Source organism: Lissotriton helveticus, chromosome 9, assembly GCF_964261635.1.
Source record: "Lissotriton helveticus chromosome 9, aLisHel1.1, whole genome shotgun sequence".
NCBI lineage: Eukaryota > Metazoa > Chordata > Amphibia > Caudata > Salamandridae > Lissotriton > Lissotriton helveticus.
Genome location: NC_136070.1, coordinates 521,868,328 through 521,884,618, shown reverse-complemented (window position 1 = coordinate 521,884,618; position 16,291 = coordinate 521,868,328).

Below are 16,291 nucleotides of genomic sequence, written 5' to 3'. Positions count from 1 at the left end.
ACATGTAGAACAAATGACTCCTAATGAAACATGGAATAAAAAATAGTTACCATGTGTCTTTCTTATATACATCTACAATAAGATAAACACCCGTGCAAATTAAACAAAAACATTTAGTATTGACAATTACTTTGAAGATATTTACAAAGATAGTCAGAAAATCTTAGATCAAAATTTAATTAGAAACAAAACATGTCAAGGAAGAACAATTTAATTTATTCATCAACTTCAAACTTTAGGCCGTAATTGTGCACTGAGCAGGGAATCCCCCATGCATTCCTATGGGAGGGCAGGCGACTCTCACTCCCACTACATGTAACAGAGAGAGCACACACTTTACACTGGACCACAGGGCTAAAGTGCCCAGCGGCCTAAAACCAATAAACCTACATGGAGAAAAAAGCTGGAAGAAATGCAAAAAGTTTAGGGGTGAACCTGCTAAAAGGGCCAAGTCCAACTCTCATGCACCCACTGACAGACCCACATAGATGCACACATCCAGTCACAGATCCACTCAGGCACTCAAGCACCCACTCAAAGACCTACATAGACACTCATGCAACCACTCATGCACCCACTCACAGACCCACTCAGACACTCATGTACCTACTCACAGACACACACACCCAATCACAGATCTACTCAGACACTCATGCATCTACTCATAGATACACTTAGATACTCAAACACCCACTCACAGACCCATTCAGACACTTATGTACCCACTCACACATCCACACAGACCCACTCATAGACCCTCTCACTCTACCACCCACATAGACACACTCACACACTCACTGACTCAGAAACACACATCTCCTCACACACCCACAATTACACATCCACTCACAGATGCACTCACATGGCATTGGCAGATGCACAGACTCACTCACATAGTCGCAAGTCCTAAATGTGGTATTGTGTAATGAATGTGAGCTTTTGCTTTGAAGATTTGCTGCGGATTCACAAATTCGTAACAAATATTTAAAAAGGGATTTAAAAATAAAATTAACTAGTGCTTGGAGGGTGGCTCTTAGATAAGCCACTGTGTTTATTGTGCATAGATAATAACTACACATAAAAGAGGATTCCGTCTTTAAAGTTATTAAAGAACACCCTGTTGCTTTTCTCTGTGAAATTAACTCTATCACTCCTATATCACCCATGTCAAAGCGTAAATTGGTGTTGTATATAGAGCCCATGCTATCGTCTCTGAGGAATGCAGAAGCAGTATATTAACATGTTTCCCGGATTTGTCCATCTCTGGACAGAATTCGTTTGACCACTTCTATTTCTGCCTTTAGCAAATGTTGGAGAACATCAAAGTAGTGTGAGGGAAAAGTGCATGTAATTGAACAAAGGTTTACTTCATTAGGATTTCCAGTCCTACCCCAGTCAGTGAGTCTAGGTCATGGCCACCACGGTGCACAATCATGAGGTCTGAATGTTGCCAATCTGCAATGTTTTCAACCAACTGCAGCAATTGATGCCACGTTAACCCTCTCTGGCCAACCCAAGTTATGTCCACATTAGGCAGACCCAAGTCCCTGTCAATGCCACTCTTTCTAGCACACTCTTTGGCCCGAAACACAAAGCTATGACCCAGAATCCACACTCTAACTATTTTGAAAGCAAGTAGGAGTAGCACATATAAGAAGACGGGTGCAATATTAGACAGTTTTCAAAATGTAAGGCAGTTGAACTGGTGCCCAGCATGTATTTGAAACAAGAACATATTTCTATGGATGGTGCAAATAATTAGGTTGCTAAAATTAGGAAGTGTTTTTATCAGAAAGTAAGTAGATCTGTGATTGCCTATAGAAAAATGTGTTAAAAGTTATGCTATTTTTGGATATGCTTATATTTGCAACAGTCAACCACACCTGCTACATTAAAACTTGGTGCTAATATACTGCTCACAGAAAGTGTTGTGAACTTTTGACCTATTGGTGCAATAGAGTGTTCCAAAGAAGCTTGCTATGGAAATTGAGTTAAAACAGCATGGGGAAGGGTTCTAAATAGATTGTCCTTTCAAAGTTGAAAGGAGAGTCATTTAGACACATTGCTTATTATAAAATACAAATCCCATTTTTCTTCACATAAATTACCCCTAAGGTGGGTTGTAGGTACCCCATAGTTTAGGCTGCTATGTGCTTTGAAGGTAAGACATATACTTTTAGGTTTCAGGGAGTTATACATGCACTTTTAGACCGCTACACCTAGTTATACAACATGTCTCACCCATACTGCAACAGTTATAACTGTTTACAAAAGCATAGAGACACTCACAAACCCAGTCAGACAGCAACAGAGGCACTTACACATTCACTCACACACCCACACAGCACTTATGTATCCAGCAGTAACTGAGTCAGTTGCACACAGTTACATACCCCATCACTCACTAACACCGACACTATACAATCCATGCTGCCACTTACATAGACATTTGCACACTCAGAGTTACTAAGAGAGGCAGTCACACAGTGATATAGTTACACATCTAGTGACAGACCCACAGAGAGACTCTTACAGTCAGTCAGATATGTACTGAAGTACTGACATTCATAGTCACCCATCCAGACAAGTACCCCTTTAAAGATGTCTCTGGCCTGCTACTGCAGAGCCTGCATGTGCAGTTTTACTGCCAGGCCGACGTACAATTTAAAACCCCTTGTCAAGCCTTAAACTCCATTTATTCTAAATATCTCACCCCTGATGAAGGATGTAGGTAGCCCATATGACTGAGTGGTATGTGCTTAAATGTTATGATATGCTCTTTGAAGTTTTGAGTTATACACAAACTTATATACCAATACGCCGTGGTAAACGATGACAGAAAGATTTACACATATATTGTGATATATAGACAGCAGTTATGTACACAAAACACATAGAGCCATTTTACACACTATTTCATATGCCAACCCTCACTAACATAGCTAGTGACCAATCCATAAAGGTTCTCACATACCCATTTAGACGCCCATACCGTAACCAAGACAGGCAGTCATACATTGAAATAGTTACTTACAAATTCAGTGACATAACCACAGAGGGATTTGTACAGCCACTGAGATGTGCACTCATGCACAGTTAGAGCGTGTCACTTATCCATAGAGTAAGTCATAAACGTATGTTTAAATTCATAGTGAATGCTACACACTGCATAAGTGCTGTACTTATACACCCAGTTATAGTGTCAGCAAACCTCCTATCAACACAAAAGTGGTATAGCTAGAAAATGACTGACAGTGAGAAAGACACCTTTTAAAGGGACTAAGGGAGACACCTAGAAATAAAATAAATATAGCCCAACTCAGGAAGTCTTATAAACTGGCAATTTATGCCCGGAAGAAACAGATCAAAGAACAAGCCTGGAATGACCTGCAATCACATGAGGTTTTGCGGGATAGTTCCAAATTCTGGGAGGTGATTAATCACCCCTATTTTTCAGGGGCGGAGAATCACGGCGCAGAATGTGTTATACCAGACGAGCAATGGCTATCCCATTTCGGCAACATTTATAGTCAGCCTACCTCTGGTCATATGCAGGAGCGCCCTCTCTATCCACCCTCAGAGCCAATTCAAGCATTTGAGGTTGAGGATGTAGAAAAAGCCATAAATGAGACACTCAAGAACAAGGCACCGGGCCCTGATGGGGTCCCTGCGGACCTATACAAATCGGCACCCAAATTTTGGGCCAAGATCTTGACAAATGTGTTTAATTGTGCAAGAGAAAATAAGTTTCCTCAATCGTGGGCTAGGTCTATAATTATACCAATCTTTAAAAAGGGCCAAAGGGGTGACCCAGCCTGTTATAGACCTATTTCCCTAATAGACTCTGCCGTCAAGATCTTGGGCAGAGTCATTTTGGGTAGGATAACAACCTGGCTAGACGGTAGGGGAATTCTATTGAATGCCCATACGGATTTAGGCCAAAAAGGAGTACCTTGGATCAGTGCCTAAATCTGCACCTGATCATTAGTAAATATACCACAGTGAAAGAAGGGGCTCTGTATATGGCATTTATGGACCTCTCCTCAGCCTTTGACCTGGTCAACAGGTCAAGGCTGTGGGGAGTCCTTTTGGATATGGGAATGGTGCGATCGTTGGTGGGTTTCTTGGCAGACCTTCATCAAGGATTAGAGGCCTCTGTTCGCGTCACTCAAGAAGGAAGATGCACTGAACTTTTTAAATCTCAGAGAGGGGTGAGGCAAGGGTGCATCCTTGCTCCTCTCCTTTTTACTTTATATGTAAGTGCACTTGAGCCAGTGCTCTCCACCATGGTAGTTGACGTCCCGCGTGCAGGAGAGACTAATATCCCGGTCCTCCTGTACGCGGATGACGCAGTCCTACTGGCCCGAACGGGCGTGGCCCTTAATAAATTATTGGCCTCGTTTGGGGATTTCATAACCTCGTTAGATCTGAAAATAAATACACAAAAATCCCAGGTCATGATTGTGGGACTCAAGGGCAGGAAAAAGAAACTTATAACCTTCAGCTGCATAGGAAAAGAAGTACTTAGGGTCTCCTCCTTTAGCTATTTGGGCGTGATCTTCGATGATAAAGGAACCTGGGGCGCCCAACACAAGTCTAAAACAAACACAGTTACTAGATCCGCTGCAGCCCTTTTGAGCTTCACTAAAAGAATGGGTTCACGACCAATGGAAGCCATTCTTAAGGTGTATAAAGCCAAATGCTTGGCAATCGCCACCTATGGAGCCTCAATCTGGGGATATATAAACCCAGACAATATTCAGAAGGCAGAAAATAGATTTCTCAGATCACTACTTTCCGTCCCCCAGTCCACTCCCACCTTTACCACTCATTCAGAGCTAGGCATTGGGTTTGTTACAGATCAAATAAAATCTGTCCCTGTTATCTCCTGGCTAAAAACTTGGCTAAATGAGGAAATCTCCCTAAACCACCAGATCCTCAAAGACTGCTTGGCCATGGATGGCGCCCAAAAAATCCCATGGGTGGCCTATGTAAAATCTATGTTATCATATGTGGGACGCACAGATCTTTTTTATTCCCCTGATAGCATCAAAAAAGAGGATATCATGATGATAAAAACATCATTGATAAACTCTTTTATGGCAGAGCGGGAGGAAAGAGAGCTCAAAAAACCGACTGTTAGAAGAAATTATGCCCTCATTACTGTCCCAGGCCCAGAACCCTACCTTGTCTTTGTTAATAAACCATTCCACCGTTTTCTTTTAACTAGATTTCGTTTAAATTTGATACACTTTTTGTTAGGCACCTACGCTAGATGGGAAACTCCTTATAACGCAAGTCCTTGTGATTGTGATCACTTTTCATTTCAGGACACCTTACACTTCCTTATGTTTTGCGATCATTATGCACAAATTAGGAAAAAATACCTCCTACCGATTCTTCGAGAGGCTGGCTTTTTACAGGTCAGGCCAGCACTCTTATTTTTGCAACTTTTGCATAGTGCACGAATAACTTTCTATGTAGCAAACTTTTTAGTGGCAGGAGTTTGTATAAACAAAAGGCGTAACAAAGGAATACAAGGACAAATTTTCAATGAAATATTTTAGCAAACTTTGGTGTTTTAAATTCCTAAGATTAGGTGAAATAACTATTTTCTACGGTAAACTTTTTATCGATGTAATACTTGTTTACATATATTATCTTAAATGAATTTATGAAATATGTTGATTTTATATATGACACATTTTGTACATATTTTACTATTGTTGTACTTTATTGTTTTTTCCATGATCTGTATCCTGTGTCTTTTTGTGATTTCTAAAAAATCGAATAAAAGTGATTGACTGACTGACTGACTGACTGACAGTGAGAAAGACACTAAGAAAAATATTCACACACCCATTAAATCACCTACACATAATACTCACAGACACTAATACAGCCTCTGACACACCCAGCACACGCCGATCCATCCACTGGGACCGCCAAACATATACAGAATCACACACTAGCACACCCGGACTCACACTGATCCATAAAATGAGACACCCAGGAACACACTGATGCATACACTAACACACCCAGGCACACACTAGGCATACAAAGAGGCACTGGGGTACACACTGATACATACGGTGAAATACCCAAACATACGCTGACACACCTGGACCCACCCTGATTCATACACTAACACACCCGGACCCACCCTGATTCATACACTAACACACCCAAGCAGACACTGAGGCATACACTAAAACACCCAGGCACACACTGATGCATATAGTAACACATCCAGGAACACACGTATGCATACATGGACACACCCAGCCACACACTGACACATACACCAACACACCAAGACAAGCACTGACGCATACACTGATACACCCAGGCAGGCACTGATGTATGTGGTGACATGGTCAAGCATATGCTAACAACCCCAGGCCCTCACTAACACACCCAGACAGACACTGATCCATACACTATGACACCCTGGCAACAGTGAGGCATAAACTGACACACCCAGATACACTCTGATGCATACAGTATCATACCCAGGAACACACTGATATATATACTAACACACCCATGTAGACACTGATGGATACAATGACACACCCAGGGATACACTTGTGCATGCACTAACACACTCAAGGACACACTTATGGTTAACCACCGACACACCCAGTCACACACTGGTCCATACAGTAACACACCCAGGCACACATTTATGCATACACTGAAACACCCAGGCACACAGTGATGTATATATTGATATACCCCAGAATACAGTGATGCATGTGGGGTTACACCCAGGCACACACTCTTGCATACAGTGGCACACCCAGTCACACACTTATGCATATGCTGACATACCCAGGCACACAAATGTAAACATGAAAAGTAAAAAACTTAGAGTGGCTATAACATAGTGACTTAACTGTTTATGTATGTACTTACATGCTTAAATTATGTAATGTAATAGTATATAATGAAAAGCTAAATGTATTGATTATTTTTTTCTTTCCAGACATCTACTTGTATTTAAAAATAGAGAGTTATAGTACCAAAAAAAACTGAAAAAAAAGAAAGTAACAGAGGAAAGGATTCTATCTCCTTACACATGAGAGAGAAGGGGGACATAATGTGGCTAAAGAGAAAAGAGTTGCTGGTAAGAAAACTAATACATTTCTTAAACTAGTATGTGGAAAAATGCTAAGTGAGCAAAACCATGCAAATAAAGAGCAAGGTTTCAAATCAGCTAAGAAAGGAAATTAACTACTTGTATTTAAAAACAGAGAGTTATAGTACCAAAAAAAACTGAAAGAAACAGAGGAAAGGATACTATCTCCTTACAAATGAGAGAGAAGGGGGACATAATGTGGCGAATGTGGCTAAAGAGAAAAGAGCTGCTGGTAAGAAAACTAATAGGTTTCTTAAACTAGTATGTGGAAAAATGCTAAGTGAGCAAAACCATGCAAATAAAAAGCAAGGTTTCAAATCTGCTAAGAAAGGAAATGAACTAAGAGATATTAAAGGAAATAAACCTTATAAAAAAGCAGATAGTTCAACAGAAGACAGAAGCAATTTAAGGAAATAAGTCAGAATGTTTCGAGTGGTGTAATTTAGAATTAGGTACAAACTATGAGGCAGTATAAAAGGAGAAGATAAGCAGTCAAACAAAAACAACATATTGAGGCTGTAGTTCATAAGGCATTTGCTCTGAGGAGGAAGCTATTTATTGTGATACTGAACAGAATGAGAACACTGGATAAAACAGTGTTGTCTATGAATAGAAGAAGCCAAAAAAGAGACATGTGAATAAAAGTAATTTTTGCAACATTTTTAGAGGAGCATGGAAGCATACATCTAGTACGGAGCCTCTCTTTAATAAAAAAAACTACTTCCAAGATAACACATTAGTGCATGCAGTTGAAACAACTAGTTGATGTTATGAAGTGAAAGATGGTACCCCCATTGCAAAAGAGGAGATGTTTCCTAGGAATGTTGAGGAAGTGATAGCTGAAGAGGTACATAGAAGACGTAGACAGGCCCCTGTATACAAATGAAACTGTGGCAGTATCTGCAGAGTTCGTCGGGAATCAATTGATATATTTAGAACTTTCCTATGTGAGTTTCCATACAGACGTCGGAAACAGAAAATTGGAATTTTGCAAGGATTAGATCAATGCAAAGTAACGAAGTATACTAATTTGCATGGACATTCACTGGCAGGTCTATCGAAGAAAGTGTGCAGAAGCACCTTCCATCACTTCAGAATGTTAGCTGATCACTTTAAAATGAGATGTTTGTTAGAAGAATTTACTCTGTGAAAACTCCTGCTTTATGTTTAGAAGAAATGAATAGAGTTCTATTGCATGTTATGTAGCAGAGATAGAAAACGTTTCTGAAGATGTTCAGTTTCATTTCTTTGGTCCTGAAGAGGAATCTAGGGAGAATAAGGAGTTGGTATGTGCAGGTGTAGAGGAAGAGGACAAAATATTAGTGTTGATAACTTTACACAAGAGATTGCAAAGTTTAACACAGTTTCTTCAGAGAAACCAAACTGTGTTTGCTTTTGTTGTCGATGCACTCACTACAAAAGTCAAACTCGAAATTTTCTTTTCTTTTCAAAAACTGAACAAGAAAATATAGATAAGTGGTAAAAATTTGCTGAATATTTATTTGTAGAGGAACGCTTTTATTTGTCAACACAGCAAAGTATATGTATGATTTGCTATGATAAGCTAGAGGATAACAAAATGCTTGCCAGGGCAATACATACCAAGTTAGATTTGGTTTGAATTCCAGAAGAATTTAGAAAATTAAATACTTATGAATCAATTCTCATACAATGCAAACACCCTTTTGAAGCACTAGTTTGTTTGGAACCAAAGACTGGGAAACCACCACCAACATAGTTACCGAAAGGCCTTAAAGGAAGAGTTGTCTACTTACCTTTCGATTTTAAACGGAATATTGAAATTGTTGGTGTACAGAGATATTAATGAACCACTTATCATTCTTGTAAATGGTGCCCCTACCAAAAATAAACAAGCATTTACAATGCAACGGTTTCGCCTTTGGAGAAGTTTACATTGCCAATAGTTTAACCTCTCCCAAATGTGAGAACTATTGTACCCTACGGACGACCTCAGCAGACAGCAATTACTACCACACACACACACACACTGGAGCAGTCACACACACACACTGGAGCAGTCACACACACTGGAGCAGTCACACACACTGGAGCAGTCACACACACACACACACACACACTGGAGCAGTCACACACACACACTGGAGCAGTCACACACACACACACACACACACACACACTGGAGCAGTCACACACACACACACACTGGAGCAGTCACATACACACACACACACACACACACTCTGGAGCAGTCACATACACACGCACATACTCTGGAGCAGTCACATACACACACACCCAAGAGCAGTCACACACACACACCCCCAGGAGCAGTCACACACACACACACACCCAGGAGCAGTCACACACACACACACCCGAAACCTAAAAACCTCCCGCCCATGCTCATTACTTGATAAACAGTACCACCGCCGCCCTCCTACTTGCATTGACAGAATATCACGATACATTTTTCATACCATGTTACATGTATCCCCAAGTTTTGGTTCATCCACATGAATCTCGTGAACCTACCAGGCACTTTAAGAGAACGTATTTACACCGGACACCAGGGTTGGGGGGAGATTCATTTCTATTTAAAGGAGTCCGGAGCACCTACCCAGCAGTATTTCTTCCTCCTGTGACCGCCTGTTTACACCCCGAGGCTCGTGCTACGGTGAGAACACAGGGCAGCACATAGTATTAAACATAGGCAGTGCACACTTCAAAAACGCCAGAATAAGGGACACCGGGCCTTTAAATTCATACCAGTTTCTTGCACGTTTCTATATACAATTCCATACAAGTAAGGCAAGAAAATGCCCACGCATGGGAATTTTGAAAGTCTGGTTTGATTACAAACGCATCTAAGTGCTGCACATAAAAATAACGTTTCAGTAAGACTCGGAAAACAACGAGGGGACCAGGAGATCTGAAGAATGTTAACTCGAGGTTTCACTTACATGAAGTAGAAAACGTTGTTCGCTAGAATTCGGGGTACGTGAAGGTGAAGAGTGATTCCCCTGGAAGGTTAGGTGACGAGCCGATCGCCGGTAATATATTTAATAAACTCGCATGTGATAGGTTAGGGTGTGCGCAATAAAAAAGAAAGATGGACTAACGAGAAAAAGTTGCGGCGGAGGTAAAAATATACGACGGACTAAGTGGCTAGAGTGGTGAGATGGATAGGTGGGTAACAGTGACATTGCATGTAAAGATAAGGAAAATAAAAATAAGAAGGGAGGATAATAGCAAATAAGGTAATAGAATAAAGAATTCATAAATTAAGGGTAAACCAAAAGACAATGGGATAAAAAGGTGTATGAACAGGGCTTAGCAGGGGGGTGAAAAACACACGGACAGCGGGCGGGAGGGGGGTGAAAAACACACGGACAGCGGGCGGGAGGGGGCAAAGACACGGACAGCGGGCGGGAGGGGGCAAAGACACGGACAGCGGGCGGGAGGGGGGTGAAAAACACACGGACAGCGGGCGGGAGGGGGCAAAGACACGGACAGCGGGCGGGAGGGGGCAAAGACACGGACAGCGGGCGGGAGGGGGGTGAAAAACACACGGACAGCGGGCGGGAGGGGGCAAAGACACGGACAGCGGGCGGGAGGGGGCAAAGACACGGACAGCGGGCGAGAGGTGAAAAAGACACGGACAGCGGGCGAGAGGTGAAAAAGACACGGACAGCGGGCGGGAGGGGGGTGAAAAACACACGGACAGCGGGCGGGAGGGGGCAAAGACACGGACAGCGGGCGGGAGGGGGCAAAGACACGGACAGCGGGCGGGAGGGGGGTGAAAAACACACGGACAGCGGGCGGGAGGGGGCAAAGACACGGACAGCGGGCGGGAGGGGGCAAAGACACGGACAGCGGGCGAGAGGTGAAAAAGACACGGACAGCGGGCGAGAGGTGAAAAAGACACGGACAGCGGGCGAGAGGTGAAAAAGACACGGACAGCGGGCGGGAGGGGGCAAAGACACGGACAGCGGGCGGGAGGGGGCAAAGACACTGACAGCGGGCGGGAGGGGGGTGAAAAACACACGGACAGCGGGCGGGAGGGGGCAAAGACACGGACAGCGGGCGGGAGGGGGCAAAGACACTGACAGCGGGCGGGAGGGGGCAAAGACACTGACAGCGGGCGGGAGGGGGCAAAGACACGGACAGCGGGCGGGAGGGGGCAAAGACACGGACAGCGGGCGAGAGGTGAAAAAGACACGGACAGCGGGCGGGAGGGGGCAAAGACACGGACAGCGGGCGGGAGGGGGCAAAGACACGGACAGCGGGCGAGAGGTGAAAAAGACACGGACAGCGGGCGAGAGGTGAAAAAGACACGGACAGCGGGCGGGAGGGGGCAAAGACACGGACAGCGGGCGGGAGGGGGGTGAAAAACACACGGACAGCGGGCGGGAGGGGGCAAAGACACGGACAGCGGGCGGGAGGGGGCAAAGACACGGACAGCGGGCGAGAGGTGAAAAAGACACGGACAGCGGGCGAGAGGTGAAAAAGACACGGACAGCGGGCGAGAGGGGGCAAAGACACTGACAGCGGGCGGGAGGGGGGTGAAAAACACACGGACAGCGGGCGGGAGGGGGCAAAGACACGGACAGCGGGCGGGAGGGGGCAAAGACACTGACAGCGGGCGGGAGGGGGGTGAAAAACACACGGACAGCGGGCGGGAGGGGGCAAAGACACGGACAGCGGGCGGGAGGTGAAAAAGACACGGACAGCGGGCGGGAGGGGGCAAAGACACGGACAGCGGGCGGGAGGGGGGTGAAAAACACACGGACAGCGGGCGGGAGGGGGCAAAGACACGGACAGCGGGCGGGAGGGGCACAACTTACCTCATAAAGGAGAGAACAAACAAACAAGTCAGGTCCCGGGCCGCGCTGTGATTGGCTGACGTCACGGGGGTGTCCCGGGCCGGCAGCCAATCACAGCGCGGCCCGGGAATGACGTCACGGGGGTGTCCCGGGCCGGCAGCCAATCGCAGCGCGGCCCGGGACAAAGGGGCGGGGCTTAAAAAAAGCACCAGAAACGCCCCCGAATCGCGTTTTCAAGAGAAAGCGCGATTGACAGCCTCTGCCTCCCAATGGCTAGCCTCCATTTATGGAGCTAGCCAATTGGAAACAGAGGCTGTCCTAACCTCACTATTAAAAACAACAGATTTCGATCTGGGAGGGGCTTCGCCCCTCGCCAGGTTACGAAACCTAAAAAAAGTTTTAAAAAGCTGGAGTATACCTGAAACACAATAATATTTATTATAAAGGTGTTGGTGTTGTTGGAGATGAAAGTTCAATGGAGGATGAAATCTTAACATCAAGTGGGCAGATTGAAAAAGTGGATAGAACCAAATAGTATCCAACCACTGAATTCCAACGACGTTATTGGTGATTCATTTGAACCTAATCAATAGTAACAAGCAAATGGATCTCTAATGAGTCTATTGGAGAAAAGATTAGAGGCTCTGTGTTTTCCACAACTATTTCCCACTGGAGTAGGTGGCCTGTATAATGATCGCCCCATAAAAATATCAGCAGCTGAGGACAGGCCAACCAGATTATATTTAGAGGACCGTAGATTTTGGCAATGTATTCCATACATATCTCACCCATTATTTGAGAGTGACTTGTCTGGACTATCATATGCTGTAAACCACATACTGAAGACAGTAGTTAATCTACAAAATCTCTCTGCAAAATAATTTTTGACAAAGTTCATAGTAAAGATGAAAGTTGGGATACAATTTGATTAATTTGATGGCATGCCACCGTGGGACCAAAGAGTATTAGTATTGTAGTCATGGTGAATTAAAATGTATGTTGGTGAAGTCACTGATTTCATTTGTCGTAAAGCGTACCAAGCAAGAGGTGTTCCTCATATTCACATGCTGTGTATAAAAGATGCACTGACAGTTGGAATACACAGTGATGAATCTGTACTATCTTTCATAGAAAAGTATATAACATGTGCAATCCCAAAAGACAGTGCTGAAAAGGTCTAAAACAGCATATTCTGCACTTTCAAACACAGAGATGTAGCAAGTATTGTCGTCGAAAATACAGGATGCAATGATAATTTTACACAAAGTGTTGGTGTGGATTTCCAAGACCTCTAATTTTCAAAGGAAGAGTGAACAGATTTTTATCTGCAGTCAGACATACAACGACTCGAAAATCACCAAAAAACACATATAATCTAAGAACAGAGGCCTCTGAGTATATTAATGACTATAATGCTGTGATTCTCAAAAAGTGGAATTCGACTATGGATATACAATGTGTGGCAGACAACTCCATGGCTGTTGTTCATTATATGACTTCCTAAATAAGAAAATCACAGAAGACGGAGATGAAAGAGATCTGGGAGAAAATTTCTGCTGAAAAGTCTCTAACCAAGAAATTGCACAGCTTCAGTTTAAAGATGCTTTCTCACAGGGATATCGGTTCCATTGAATGCTGTGATCAGTTGAGCTAATCTAGTTTGTACTCAAAGTCAAGGGGGATTGTTTGGGTAAGTCTAGGCCTCACAAGCACATGAAATAGTGTTATAGTCTTTTGCGGAAATTCTATTCCTAGCAGAGTTCGACCCGGAAATTATAGACATTGTAAAAACAAATATGTTGGATTCCTACTATCCAAGAAGGGGTCCACATCTAGAAACATGTGTCTTTATGAAATACTTAAACATCACAGATAGAAACAATGTAACACATAAGGTAGCTGAAGGGAAATATGCAGTAGTTGGTTGCTACGGTTGTTAGGTACAACACACAAAAGGATGTCTAATTAATCACAGAAAACTCAGTTGTCAAACTCTTGATAAAATAGAGTTTTTCTATTTGCCACTTGTACAACTGTTCAAGTCTTGGCATTCAGAATCAGAATTACTTGGAGAATTTGATTGCAACGAACATTCTTTCAATGCTGTGAAAGATATCAATTAGTGATTACAAACTAGTTGTGAATGTTAAATGATGAGATTGACCAGGAAGAAACAATTACTGCTGAAATAACTAAGGCGAGTTCACAAAGCAGTGAAAGTTTATTATGACATTAGAAGGAAGAAACACTAACATTGCACATAATAAGTATTAAGAAATAGATGTTCTGAAAAACGTTTGGAAGAAAGATGAGTTAAAGAAAAAGATGGTTCACCTGAAGATGAAATTCGATTGAAGACAAGGATGGAAAATATGCGTTTATAAGTGGAGAACCGAAGGTAGAACAAGACATGTAGGAATTAGTAGTTGTGAGCACACATTTTAACTGATGGGTGGTACATGGCAAATTTTACCGGGAGAAGAAAAAGCAATTCCAGGAGTTTATTTTGTTTGTTGACAAGATGCTTATTTCCAACTGCCAGCCGACTGGGAGGGTATTTGCTATTTGGCCATATTGTTTCCTAAGATGTATCATATGATGCATTAACGACACCTTCACACAGACAAAAACGAAGTGCAGAAGATGGAACTCATTTAGTGGATGACAATTTTGGTGCAATCATACCACCGGTATCACAAAATGATGAAAAGATTAGAAAGCTTTCAAAGGTTGTTAACAAGCTGGAAACTGGAACTTCTGGAGCTCCATTAGTTGTTAATTCAGTGGCTATTAGATCCATGCTTTTGCGGAATTGCTCAGCATTAGGAATGTTACTCACATAGAAAGGTGGTGTCTGCAAGATGCTGAAGGTTTAACATTGACAAGAGTAATGAAAATTCAGGAATTCGCCAAAAGCATTCCTTACCTCAATTAGAATATTGAAACATTTCCAGTGTGTTATAAAATTTTAGAAATGGAATCAAAACAATTGGGAACTGGTTTGTCACCACAGGAGGCGAAATTCTGAAAGCTACTTTCATACCCATACTAATAGTAGGGCTTTGCTTAATTTTCTTGTTTTCCATATTTAAGGTTTATAGATATTATATTAACAAAAGAAAGAACAGGGAATATGAGTGAAAGAATAGAGAGAGAAATAGCATTGAATGACCGCATTATTAAATACAGACAATCAAAACAATTTAAATGTTTAAAAAGAAAGAGAAGAGATTCATCTAAGGCTGAAAGTGTGCTCTAATTTCCTCAAACATGAAACGTGATGGTTAAGAAAACCATCAAAGGGGGTAATTGAGAGGGAGTTTTTCAGTATATTGCAAATTAAGATAGTTATTATATGAATGTGCCATGTTAGCATAGTTTTTAGTGCATAAATAAGTTTGAAAAATTGTTCCCCATATGCACTGTCTCGTGGCCCATAGGGACATTGCTGTCTTCACTAAGGTAGCATGAGCATGTTGCAGCCTGCCTGCTGCTTTGCGCACGTTACTACACGTCTTTCTTTTTGCAATATTTTCTATGGCTGTTTTCACATGAGAACTCACCGCTGTGTTCACTCTCTGCATGTTCCTGGGATTTTGACTGAACATTATGTGCTAGGTCGAACAACAATGACCCTTGTTATTTCGTTCTGACCAGGCGTTAGCCTTTAGACAAAACATACTGATGAAGTTGTTGTTTGGACAAATGTACTTGGGTTTTATTAGAATACACGAATAGGTAGCACACACTAGGAGAGGGACCTTTCCAGGGAGAAGAGCAAGACAGCACCTATGATGTAGATCTACCATCTATAGGCTAAAGTATGGGGTCTGCTGACAAAGCCCAGAGATCTTATATATAAAAATTCTTCTTAGCAAGAGAGGTTAGTCTCTATTGTATTTCCATGATGACATCACCTTTCATGATTTATGGACTAGCTGCTATGCTGACGGTATTTGTACAAAGCATTTTCCTGCTTGTTGTGGAACGTATACTGCATGTTAGAGCACGTTAGTTAAAATGAATATTTTAAACTAATTTGCGCCCCTGTCAGATCTTATTGTAGTCAAGTAGAAGAGTGAGGGCGAAATTGTGTGTCTTGTTACTTGATTCCTGAGAGATCTGGGAGTTTTGTGTTCTGGTATGTTTAATCATTTGTTTCTCTGCGAGTGAGTAGGAGAGCAAGTGAGACACTATAGCTAGTAGGTACTGGGCTTATGGGTACTAAAGGGGTAGGATGACTCAGTCCCTATACACCAAGGTCCTATAATCCTGCGCAGAGTTCTGTTCTTTGGCAGAATCCCTGCAACAGCACCAGATAGTCATACTTATACGTACTAGA